Source organism: Tamandua tetradactyla, chromosome 24 (genome assembly GCF_023851605.1).
Source record: "Tamandua tetradactyla isolate mTamTet1 chromosome 24, mTamTet1.pri, whole genome shotgun sequence".
Taxonomy (NCBI): Eukaryota; Metazoa; Chordata; class Mammalia; order Pilosa; family Myrmecophagidae; genus Tamandua; species Tamandua tetradactyla.
In genome coordinates this window covers 9305811-9318427 of record NC_135350.1, presented here as the reverse complement: position 1 = coordinate 9318427, position 12617 = coordinate 9305811, and the positions used below count along the sequence as shown (strand labels likewise).

The 12617-nt window shown below is 36.8% G+C and overlaps 1 protein-coding gene and 1 pseudogene across 2 annotated transcripts in view; both read left to right on the top strand.

The window, feature by feature from the left end:
• The window catches only part of ANK2 (ankyrin 2), a 767321-nt gene that overhangs the window by 221993 nt on the left and 532711 nt on the right, over nucleotides 1–12617 (top strand). The window lies entirely within an intron of this gene.
• On the top strand, nucleotides 4372–4826 carry LOC143668493 (dnaJ homolog subfamily C member 24 pseudogene; annotated as a pseudogene).

The following is a 12617-nucleotide window of genomic DNA, read 5'->3' as shown; positions in this document are numbered from 1 at the left end:
AAATAAAAATCTCTGTTGAGGAGCAAGTATGTCTGTTGTAGGCATGTGTAGCCTCCATACCCTGGCTGTGACCCCTTTTCAGGACTCCTTTCACCTGGCCGGTTTCAAATAGAATTGCGAAGTGGACTCAGACATAAGGATTTCTTTTCCTGAATTGTGGACCTTTATTACTTGAAAAATAGTAATAGAAAGATGCAGTTTTAGTTGCTTGCTAAATTTTTGTTGTTATTTCCTTGATGCTTGCTTGCTGCCTAACAGACGTAATGACACTGGCTGATTGCTGCCCTACCAATAAAAGAGCAGTCATTCTCTACAAAATAAGTGGTGCTAGCCACTTGCCTTCCCAGTTGACGGAAGCGTTCCAGACCCATTGGCCTTTATTGAGTCAAGTTATCTTTCTCTGGATGCCTTAGTTTGGACATTTTTATGGCCGTAAAACTGTAAACTTGTAATTCAATAAATTCCCTTTTAAAAGCCAAAAAAAAAAAAAAATTAGTAGTAAAGGGGTGTTGTTTTATCAGTTGGGTGGTACATACCAGCAAATCTGAACCAGCCTGTGGGGAACATAGCTCTAGTGAATGGAGTTTCCATGTGAATGTTTCATTGCTACAATGTTCTATCAATCAGAGAATAAAATATTTATTTGATTAAGTGCCATTTACTGTACTTCCTTTCCCAATCAGTTTCTCATCAATAGCCTCTTAGAGTCAGATTTACCATTTCACATTACCCAAGTTTTAAATCATACATTTTTCCTGTGTTCTTTATTCCTCCCCTCCTTTCTTCTTTCTGTCTCTCTCTCTCCCTGTCTCTCTCACAAACACACACACACGCACATACAGAGTTTTTGTTTGAATACTAGAAAGTAACTGAAAGATCTGAGTTCTAGAACCACTCTGCCACTACTAAGTGGAAAAGACACTTGAAGCCTCTGGTCCTTAGTTGAAGGAAAATTCAACTCATCTGGAAAAATGAGGCAATTGGAAAAAATGATTACTAATATCTTCAGGTCTAAAATTGTATTACTATAATTTTACAAAATAAGGCAATATTTGCTAAATTAGGGGCTTGCTTAATTAGATTGGTTTAATAATACTGATAGACTATATAAAAAGTTAAAATTTTAAAATAAAGTATTTTACAGTTATTAGTTTTGGTATTTGTGTACTGGTTTCCAAGTTTGGGAGACTGGGGCTATTGTGATTTGCATCCCCCCCTCCTGTCTTAGGAATTGCCAAAGGGTACTTAAGAATTACTTCACTGTTAATTTTACTGAACTTTTCTAATGGTAAACAAACTTCCTTTGTCGTGCAGAAGTTTCCAAAGCCGTGCTTTTCTCAGGGAAGGTAGTTGATGTTAAAAGGAGCAAAGCTTTTAGATATAATTCAGTGGGTGAACATGAAAGCAATGCATGAGACTTATGCTCTGCTGGGAGGCGAAGGCTTGGCCCTATAGTCTAATATGGGGATATGCAGGACAAGCCCAGGAGGTCCCTGTGAGGATGCAAACCAGTTAAATAAAAGTCTTGAACTGAAATTGCTTTTTATCATCTGGATGAGAAGGCACAAATTTAAAGAAAAGAGCTATTGTTTGACAAAGACCTAATTAACTGGGCTACACTTAAGCTCTTGGATTTCTGTCTTACTAGGGAAAGGAAAGGAGTTTGAAATGGTGTATGCACTGCTTCTTAGGTTGGAACGCTTCGAAATTTGCAATTTGTAAATCCATTTCTGAGGAATACAGGACTTTTCTTAAAGCTGTTGTGTATCTGACTAACTAGGATTTAGATTGAGTCTCAAACTAAGCATGTGGCCACTCTGGTTTATTGAGGCTTGTCTTAATTTCTCCTTTATACAGGCCTGGTAGTGCTTTTTAGCTTTTAAAGAATATGGACTCTGAAATAAATAGGTTTCAACCTCAGCAGTACAAAATCTCAGTTGTACATTAAATAGCTATTTGCTCTGAGGCAAGTTACTTGAGTCACTAGAATTTTTGTATAATATATTGTACAGAGTTATTGAGAGGATTAAATGACATTGTTAGTACCCCACAGGATCTGATAGGGCTTCTAACCCTTACTTGTTATCAAGTTTTTAAATGTGACTGGTGATATTTTATCATAAGTATAAATTGAGTGTTCTTCTCTATGGAAAGCAAGTGAACAAACGAGCAAGTAAAAAAGGGACAAGAGAGAAAGAATGACTTACATTACCTGGAGCAACACTTCTAAGAAATGTTTCCTTATTCTTGTAAGGACTTCAAGAAATTGGCGCTGGGCTCAAATCTTGGCTCTTTGCTTCAAATCAGATGGTTCTACTTACTAACTGAGTGACTCGGGCAAGTTATTTAACTGCTGGGCCTCAGCTTCCTCATCTAAAACTGGTGACAATGGTACTCCTTAGGTTGGTTATGAAGATTTAAGGAAGTAAAGGAAATATCTGGCATGCACTAATGCTCAGTAAAAGTTGTCCATCATCATCATTTCCACCACAATCATTAAACAGCTGAGCACTTGATTTCAAAAATAGGAACAAAGAGTTGTTTTGACAGATTTAAGGAATATGTCTTTCTTTAAAGTAATTTATTTCATTATTTTTCAATATCTAATTGTTTCCCTTTTGATTTAATAAAGAAATATAGATGGTTTGTCTAATGGGAACAATTCTAAGCTACTCTTTTAAACATGCTAATCTTCCATGTGAAAGCTGGGTTTCATTATTTCTGGAGTGTGCCTGGCCAAGGCAGATCAGAGCCTTAATTTTTGGAATGCTAACAAGGGCAGCTGTATTCCAGAGTCCCAGTTGTTTTTATGGGATTTTAATACAAGCACAGAAACAAAACTAGTGGGAAAAAATGTTTTTAGACTCTGATTTGTGTCTAAATCCTTTGAGAAAGAGGATTTCTCTTCAAATTAGATAGTAATAAAATTAGTCAGTCAGTTACTTAAATGTGCAGGTCTTATGGTTTATAATTGTAATTCAATTTTTTTTTTTTTTACTTTGCAATTGTTTTATTCATTTGATTCAGAAAGCATTTTTAAGGCATGAGATAAATGTTTTTCCTATGAATAAAAAGTTAAATGAAAACCATTTACTCTGGAGGATTCAGAGAATTCCAGGGTTAGTATTTTCCTATAAAAACAGTCTTTACACATAAAATAACACATTGTGCACCCTTAGTGCTGAAAACAGTATTTGCAATCTATTTACTGTTTTGGTATTTCAAAATTTATACTAATCTATGTCATTACTCTTTCTAGAACAAAGGATTAGGAAGTTCTAACTTATCTTTTTCAACAAATACCCTGTACATCTTTGGAAAAATGATTTTAAGAGGCACTGATTTCTATAAGGTCAGAATGGAAAAATATAAAAGAATCTAGAAGGAACAAATAAATAAAAGTACATTTGTGTGGGTAGAGTGGATATTGGGAATTTATAATTTTTTCCTTTCAAATATATTTTATTTAAAAAATTTAATGTGCATGTATTGCACTTAAATTAAGAAGTTAATTTCTTTTTTAAAAAAAATATTTTTATTGAGATATCTTCATGTACCAGACAGTCCATCTAAATATACAGAGATATTTTTAAGGCCTCCACATGCCAGGTGGGATCAAGATATTCCTTAACCAGATACTCCACTAAGGAGACTCAGGGCCCAGGCCTTCGCTCTAAATTGAGATTAAGTCATTGCATGTAGCTGCCTACATGACCAGGACAGAAGTTAGAGGCCAACTGACCTCCTCAAGGATGAGTGAATGTACAAATGGTATCACAAACCACTTATCTTGTAAAGCATTGAAATTTCCCTTTCCTGATATGTTGATAAAGCTCCAATCCCCTGTGTCATGAGATCCTGCTGTTATTCTAATCTCATACCCTATGGAGTGTCCTTGTTCTAAATTCTTATAAGCTGTTCCTGGCACTCAGACCCCACCCCCACCCTCCCAGAGGAGTGCTGACTTCCATTTCTTGAATGGCCGCCACTGGGAAGACTCTTCTCCTCTTTGTAACTCCTACTATCATTCATGTGCAGCTCCATGCCTGAAGTTTTCTTTAGTCTTGAGGCTATGCTGACCCATGCTTTTCAAGATCTGGGTTAGAATAACCACTGACACCCAGTGCCAAATACTATCACTATGACATCATGACATTTTGGAAAAAGGCTCAGTAAAATTTTCATTGAATGGTAAGGATTTTTAAAGATTAAAAAAAATTTTTTTTGGTCAAAAGTGATTAACTCACACGTTTTGATATATAAAAGCAATGAAGAACCTGATTTAGAGTTCTAGCTGAAGGCAGACAGGTATGCACGGCAATAGGTATGCAAAGTTAGCTGATCTGAGAAGGCCCATTGCCTGCTCAGTAGATGATGGCATTTGAGCAGATATCAAGAAAGGATTGGTATGACATTCTGGGTGCAGACCCATCTGCAAGCATGTCAGACTTAGCACAAAAGTATCAAAAACTCTTACTAACATATCATCCAGACAAACAAAGTGCAGATGTGTCAGCGGGAGCAGTGGAGGAATACATACAGAAGTTCATCAAAATTGATCAGGCGTGGAAAATTCTGGGGAGTGAAGAGACAAAAAAAAGAGTATGACCTGCAATGGCATGAAGATGAGCTGAAAAATATGGGACCAGTAGATGCACGAGTGTATCTTGAAGAACTGTCCTGGAATGAAGATGATCACTTTTTTTCGTGAAGTTGCTGAAAATAATGGCAGAAAGTAAAGTGTTTCCAAGGAGGAAGCAGAAGAAGTTAACCTGATTTCTTGTGATACATGTTCACTAATTATAGAACTCCTTCATTATAGGTGAAATGGTTCATGACCTGAAATCCTTTAACCATTTATTCAGACATATTGAGAAGAATCCATTTGAGTAAACATATGAAGAAGTAGGATTCTTTTTTGTCAGCTTTATTATTTGTAGAGAAAGTACTAAATTGTCAAGCAGAGGCCACTAAATTTAACAGAAGATTTAGTTATTTGCATATGCTTCTAATTTACACCTATAGTTTGCTGAATAAAAACAAGGACTTGAAACAAATTATACTTAGTGAATTTCCACTTGAAAACTTTGTTACTGGTTCACCATATTTTTCCTCCTATAAGTCTGTCTCTTGTTTTAGTGGGTAACAGTATCATCATATTCCTTTGCAGTTCATTTCTGTTCTAACAGATGATGTGTCTAGGTAGATGCAGGCCTTTCCTATTTCTGTTTAAAATTATAAGATAATTAGAATTAAATTAGATTGTTTTGTGAGTAATGCGTGAGTGTGCCTCTCTATATTGAAAGCTGGATATGGATATTCATGAAGTTATTTTGAAGTTAAAGATGGCAAAGGGGCAACTGTAGAAAAATGGATAGCTTTCAAGTCAAAAGGCTTGACTCCAATCTCTGCATTTCCAGACCCATGCAGGGATACTAAAGGAAGTAAGTTCTTAAACACTGCCATTTTCAACTTCAGAATGCATTTTAGGAGATGGAAGCCTTTTAAAAAATAATAGTTTGAAGCAGGTAAAGTAGTTTCCTCTTCTATGTCAAGTTATTACAGCAGTTATGCCTATATGTATGAATAAGAAACATCCCATTGCTGGTATGATGAAGTGGACTTTCATAATGTATTATTCTTGATTACAGCAGACTGTAAATGTCATAACCCTTAAAGAGTTATTTTTCTACGTACAGTTGATTCTCTTTCATGGTAGCTAATGTTCTATAAGTTGCTGCAAACATTGAATTAGCAAGTACTGAACCATTTCTTCTAGTGGAAATATAAGGTTAGAGTCCTATAAGCCTCTGGTGTCTGATCAATACGTAACTTTATGTGTGTCTGTTTAAAAATGCTTTACATATTTCTTACAAAAATTAATTATATGCCATATTTCTTTATAATTAAACATTATCCAAATTACAGCAAAAAGCAAAACAGAACAATGAAGTACTGTGCTGATGGCACTTTGGTTTTTGACTGTGAGAAGTAGAAACCAGGGATTCATTATCCTTGGAAATGGCACTACCTAAGACATGTTCAGTGTGTGAATTATGATTACTGTATTCCATCTAATCGTGCTGGTACTTCATTTGCTGACTATGTAAGGGGGGAGAATTCTGGCTTGGCATTAAAATCTCAATCTCTCAAAAGCAGTATAATGAATCATGAAACAATGTATAGAGTAGAGTTTTTTTTTATTTAATTGCAGTAAAGAAATTAAACTTCTTGGTTTACATTTTCTCATGGAACTTGTTGAAAACTATGTTACTATGTTTACAGTGAATTTTGATTTCACTGTAAACCTCATAACTCCAGAAGTTCCCAATGATGATGCTTGTGGTTTTTGTTTTAGTTTGAAAGCTGCTGGATTGCAATATAACAGAAAAGGAAACGCTTTTTAAAAATGGAATTTAATAAGTTGCAAGTTTGCAATTCTAAGGCTATGAAAATGTCCAAACTAAAGCAGCCAAGGAAAGATACCTTAACTCAACAAAGACCGATGAGTCAGCAACACCTCTGTCAACTGGGAAGTCATGTGGCTGGCGTCTGCTGGTCCCTTACTCCTGGACTCCATTGCTTTCAGTCTCTGTCCCTGTGGGTTCCCCATTTTGTTTCTCCAGGGCTGGCTTTCATCTCTAGGGTTCACTTGGCTCTCTCAGATTCTGGCTTGTTTAACATCTTATGGTGATGTCTCCTAGGCTCCAAGCATCTCCAAATATCCATGTCTCTGTTCTCCAGGTGTTGGCCTCTGTGTTAGCTCTGCTCCAAAGTTTTTGTTGGCTCTGTTGTTTCTGAGATTTCTCCAAAATGTCTCCCTTCATAAAGACTCTAGTAAACTAATCAAGACCCACCTGGAATGGGTGGAATCACATCTCCCTGTAATCAAAAAGTTATAGCCATGATTCGGTGTGTCACATTTTGATGATCTAATCCAACGTTTCTGCCCTACAGTATTGGATTAGGATTAAAAGAAATAACTGTCTCCACAAGATTGAATCAGGATTAAAACATGGCTTTTCTGGGGTGCAGAATCTTCCAATGGAAAGTTTTCCTTTCTTTTTAAAAATTATATAGCCCCTTATATCTCTTTTTTGTGGTCCTTAACATATTGCCCTTTGTATTAAATTTTTTTAAAAGAAGTTTTATTGAGATAAATTCACATACCATAAATCCATCTAAAGTATGCAGTCAGTTTCTTCTAGTATATTTACAGGTTTGTGCATTCATCAGCACAGTCAATTCTAGAACATTTTCACCCTGAAGAGCATTCAATATGTCATACAGTCCCATGTTTCACCTTCTTTTCCTTTTAGTGACATATATAACCCTAAACTTTCCCATATACGACCCTAAACATGTCATTGCTGTTAATGACACTCACTATACTATGCTCCCATCATCCCCATCCATTTCCAAACATTTACAATCAACCTTATTACATATTCTGTATAAATTAAGCATCAGCTCCCCATTCCCTGTCTTCATTCTATCTTCTGGTGCCCTATGAGCTAAGTATTAGCAAAATGAACTTGTAGTTATATTTCATTCATATTAGTGAGGTCATACAATATTTGTTCTTTTGTGTTTGACGTATTTCACTTAATGTAATGTTCTCCAGGTTCATCTGTGTAGTCACATGCATCGTGACTTCATTTTTTTCTACCACTGCATAATATACCATTGTATGTATATACCACATTTTGTTTATCCTTTCTTTGGTTGATGGACCTCTGGATTGTTTCCATCTTTTGACGACTGTAAACAAGCTGCTATGAACATTGATGTGTGTTTCGGTTTGCTAAAGCAGCTGGAATGCAATATAATAAAAATGGATTGGCTTTTACAAAGGGGATTTATTAAGTTCAAGTTACAATTCTAAGGCCATGGCAATATCCAAGTTAAGGCATTAACAAGATGATTCTTTCACTGAAGAAAGGCCGATTGCATCTGGGTTCCTCTGTCACATGGTGGATTAGCTAGGGTTTTCTAGAGAAAGAGAATCAGCAGGAAATATCTGTAGATATAAAATTTATAAAAGTGTCTCACATAAGTGTGGGTGATGTAGAGCCCAAAATCTGTTGGGCAGGTTGTGAAACTGACAACTCCAATGAAGGGTCTGGATGAACTCCACAGGAGAGGCTCACTGGCCAAAGCAGGAAGAGAGACTGTCTCTCCTGAATCCTCCTTAAAAACCTCCCAGTTATTATATTAAACATCACTCATTGCAGAAGACACTCCCCTTGGCTGATTACAAATGCAATCAGCTGTGGATATAGCAGACGTGATCATGATTTAATTCTATGAAATGTCCTCATAGCAACAGACAGGCCAGTACTTGCCCAACCAGACAAATGGGCACCACCACCTAGCCAAGTTGACACATGAACCTGACCATGACAATTCACCCCTTGTCAACTTGGCAGCTATACACATCACCTTAAACCATACTTAATCTCAAAATAGAAAACAATAAAAGACACATTTTTCCTCACTAAACAATACTCAGCTGTCCTACGTACAACTGTAAATACATTAAATCTCCCCAGAATTGGGTGCAAGTCCTTGCATGTCATTCTTAAACTGAACTTGATATCTTACAACTTAAATACTATAACATGAACAAAATAGCATCACAGTCCTCATTTCTGTAACTGATCATATGGTCAAAGTTCATATGTATCACAACCTTCTTCCACTACCCATTCCATGTTCCCTTTACCCTCCAAAACTACTTAAGCTGGCCGTGGTTCTTTGCCTGGTGGGGTGCCCCAAATCTTCATTCCTGAAGTTTCAGAGCCATTGGTAGTCCTTCCTGGATTGGGTTGTTGCAGTTTTCCATTGATTTTAATCACAAGGTATGGTAGTACTAAAAGACACCCTAGGGGATCTCCTGTATTCCAGGAAAACTGTTCTTTACCTCCATTGTGTAGTTGCAGTTCTGTTTCCCCCTGATAGTCAAGGTCAATCACCACAGCTAGTAATGTAATCCCCTTCTTGGCTTGTTGATACAGGGGCATGAGTAGCCCAAAGTGACCAGGTGGCAGTCTTAGATTCCAGTTCAATGGAATCATTGTTGTTTTTCCTGGTGGGAGCATTCTCCCTTCTGTCACTAAAACCTGTAGACCAGCAGAGCTCAGGGTCACAGGGACAGGAAGCAAAAAGTTTCCTAGTGGATCAATAGGGGTAATAGTGAGTGGTACCACTCTCATTTCTACCCCCTTGGTTCCCGGATCCCTGGATCCTGGCTATAGGAGAAACAGCACCAGAATGGTGGACACTGATTCAGAGCATGCGCAGCTTCTTGGAGAACATTACCCCAGCCCTGCAAGGTATTGCCACCTATTTAGCAATGTAGTTGAGTTTTCAAAAGGCCATTCCATCATTCTATCATGATAATCCATTTGAAAGCTAAAAGCATCCATAGATGTCAAATAACTTTAGTTGATTGAAGTTCTTTTTCACTGAATTTTTTTCTTTTAAACCCAGATAATTAGTGAGTCCCCACTAATTTCCCCAGCTACACCCTAATTTTTATTTCCTTTAAAAATAGCATTTAATGCCTTTGCTGATTGTAAAAGATGTTTATTTTTAGAAATCAGGGAAAGCAGGATATACCTTCATTAAATGTATGAAAGTCAAATCCCTTTAAATTGCAAGAAAACTTTGTATTTGGAAGAATTATGTAAAGCTAGCAATTGCTATTAAATTCGTCTTTTGTTTCTATTCACATTTTCATAGCAAGCCTCAGATTTATCCACAGTCAGGCTGTATTTGTAGCTGAGCAAATAATCCTCTCCTGCGTGCCTTCACCATGTATGAATAAGAGAAATGGCAGTGGAAGAAGTTGAACTGATCAGTAGGAAAAATAACTAACAGCCAATTTGTAAACTGTATTACAAATGCTGTGGGAAAACTAGGTTAACTCATGTAGGCTTTAGGTTTAAAATTAAAAGCACAATGTGCTAAATTATGTGGTAGGTCAGCATAATTAGATGCTTGGTGTTTACAATGAGGAGTTAAAATAATAATTAGCTTTTGCTTTGGAAAATAAAGACAAAGTAATTTATACTTAGAATTAAAATAGGAAACTGGAAAGGCAGATGCCCACCCAATATGGTATAATGTCATTAAACAAACAAAGAAAACAAACAAAAAATGATTTAAGCAGAAAAGCCCAGTAGATAAGATGCATAAGAATGGAGTAGCTGGTCCTTTACCTCCTCTTTACCCAGCTACTCTTTCTCTGCACATGTGGTTTAGCCCATTGAGAAAAGCAGAGGTTTAAACCAATCTGAAATCTCATAGTACTGAAGTAATTGCAATATCTTCTAAGCTCTAAGACATGTATCATGCATTAACAGGTATCTGTGTGTCTAGTTCTAAATTGGGTGTCTCCAAGACATGCTCTTCTAGTCAGTAAATATTTATTGTGCTCTATTATATGGAGCTATATTCTAGGGAGGTGGGGGAGATTGACAATAAACAAAATAAGTAATAAAATTGTAGAATCTATTTGAAGGTGATAAGTTCTATAGAATAATAAAATGAGAGTAAGAGGGACAGGGAATGGCAGGAGTCAGATTTATAACTTTGAATAGAGAGGGTCAGGGAAACCCTCACTGAGAGGGTGACACATGATCAAAGAGCTGTTGAAGGTGAAGAGTGAGTCATTTTCATGGGAGAAGAATGCTGCAAGCCATGTAAGAGCCAATGCAAAATCCCTGATATGGGAATGTGCCTGGCATGGAGGCCTGTGTGGCCGGAGTTGAGTGAAGCAGGAGAATAGTAGTAGGAAATAGGAAAGCATGGTAATAGGGAGCAAAATCATGGAAGGATTTGTCTTAGCAGCCCTTGGAAGTAGCACAATGCTAGGCACATAGCAAGTACATGGTAATTGTTTGGCTGAATGAATGAACCTTAATAATGGTGGTGGGATTTGACTGCTTATTTGAATTTTCTTGGCTGTTTCTTTAGGATCATCTTTACTAAGACCAGTGGGCCTCCTACTACACACCACTTTCCAGAAATGGATGTGATAACATGATATTCAATCACTTAGGCTCACCATACTAGCCAGACTATTTTTAATTAAAACCAGCCCATGAAAAAGGTTTTACTTTAGCATCATTTCAAATGGTCTGACTTATGTATGGAAAAGTGGTAAAACATCAGTAGATGAACTTATCATGTGAATACAGTTAATAGTTACTAGTACAGTCTTTGTACACAGACTATTTTGGGTTTAAACAACCAGCTCTGCACTCGTTAGTTGTCATTTAATTGTTTTTTATCTGTAAAAGGAAGTGTTCTAGTTAGCTAGCTGCCAAAATGTGATATACCACAAACAGAATGGCTTTTAAAAAGGGAAATTCATTAAGTTACAAGTTTATAGTTCTTAAGGCCGTTAAAATGTCTGATTAAAGTAAAGATACAGAAATGTCAAATCTAAGGCATCCAGGGAAATATACCTTGGTTCAAGAAGACTGATGATGTTCCAGGTTTCTCTCTCATCTGGAAAGGCACGTGGAGAACATGCTAGGTTTCTCTCCAGCCTTCTTGGGAAGCTCCCCTGGGGCTGTTTTCCTTCTTCATCTCCAAAGGTCTTTGGGGGCGTGTGCTCTCATGGTTCTCATGGATCTCAAGCTTTCTCCAAAATGTTTCCTTTTTTAAAGGATTCTGGTACACTGGAATCAAGACCCACCTGGAGTAGGTGGGGTCACATCTCCCTCTAATTAAAGGTTAATACTCTCAATTGGGTGAGTCACATCTCTGTGGAGATAATCGAATCAAGTTTCCAACCTACAGTACTGAACAGGGATTCAAAGAAATAGTTGCCCCACAAGATGGATAAGGATTAAAACATGGCTTTTCTAGGGCACATAATCTTTTCAAATCCACACCAGGAAGTAACAGTAATTTTTTTATAGCTTTTTAATTGTATAGTATAACATATATATAAAGCAAAGAAATAAAAAGCAGTAGTTTCAAAGCACTCTTCAAAATGTGATTACAGGATAGACCCCAGAGTTTGTCATGGGCTCCCATACAGTCCTCTCATATTTTTCCTTCTAGCTGCTCCAGAATATAGGAGGCTAGAGGGCTTAAATACTTTTTTTATCATCACAATCGACTTTTTTCCTTCTTTTTTTGTGAATAACATATATATAAAAAAGCTATAAATTTCCAAGCACAGCACCACAATTAGTTGTAGAAGATATTTCAGACTTTGACATGGGTTACAATTTCACAATTTTAGGTTTTTACTTCTAGCTTCTCTAAAATACTGGAGACTAAAAGAGATATCAATTTAATGATTCAGCATTCATTTTCATCTGTTAAGTCCCATCTTCTATGTATAATCCCACCATTACCTTTGATCTTTCCATACCTCTCTTTGGGGTTGTCTGGGCTATAGCAATTCTAATTTTTTACTATTGGAAGAGTCTGTCACTAATATGGGGTAGGGAGATAGAACTATTTGATGTTCTGGAGAGTTGGGCTAGGTTTCAGGGCCTGTCTGGACCAGGGACCCATCTGGAGGTTGTAGGTTTCTGGCAAGTTACTCTAGTGCCTGGAACTCTTGTGGAATTTTATATATTGCCCTAGGTGTT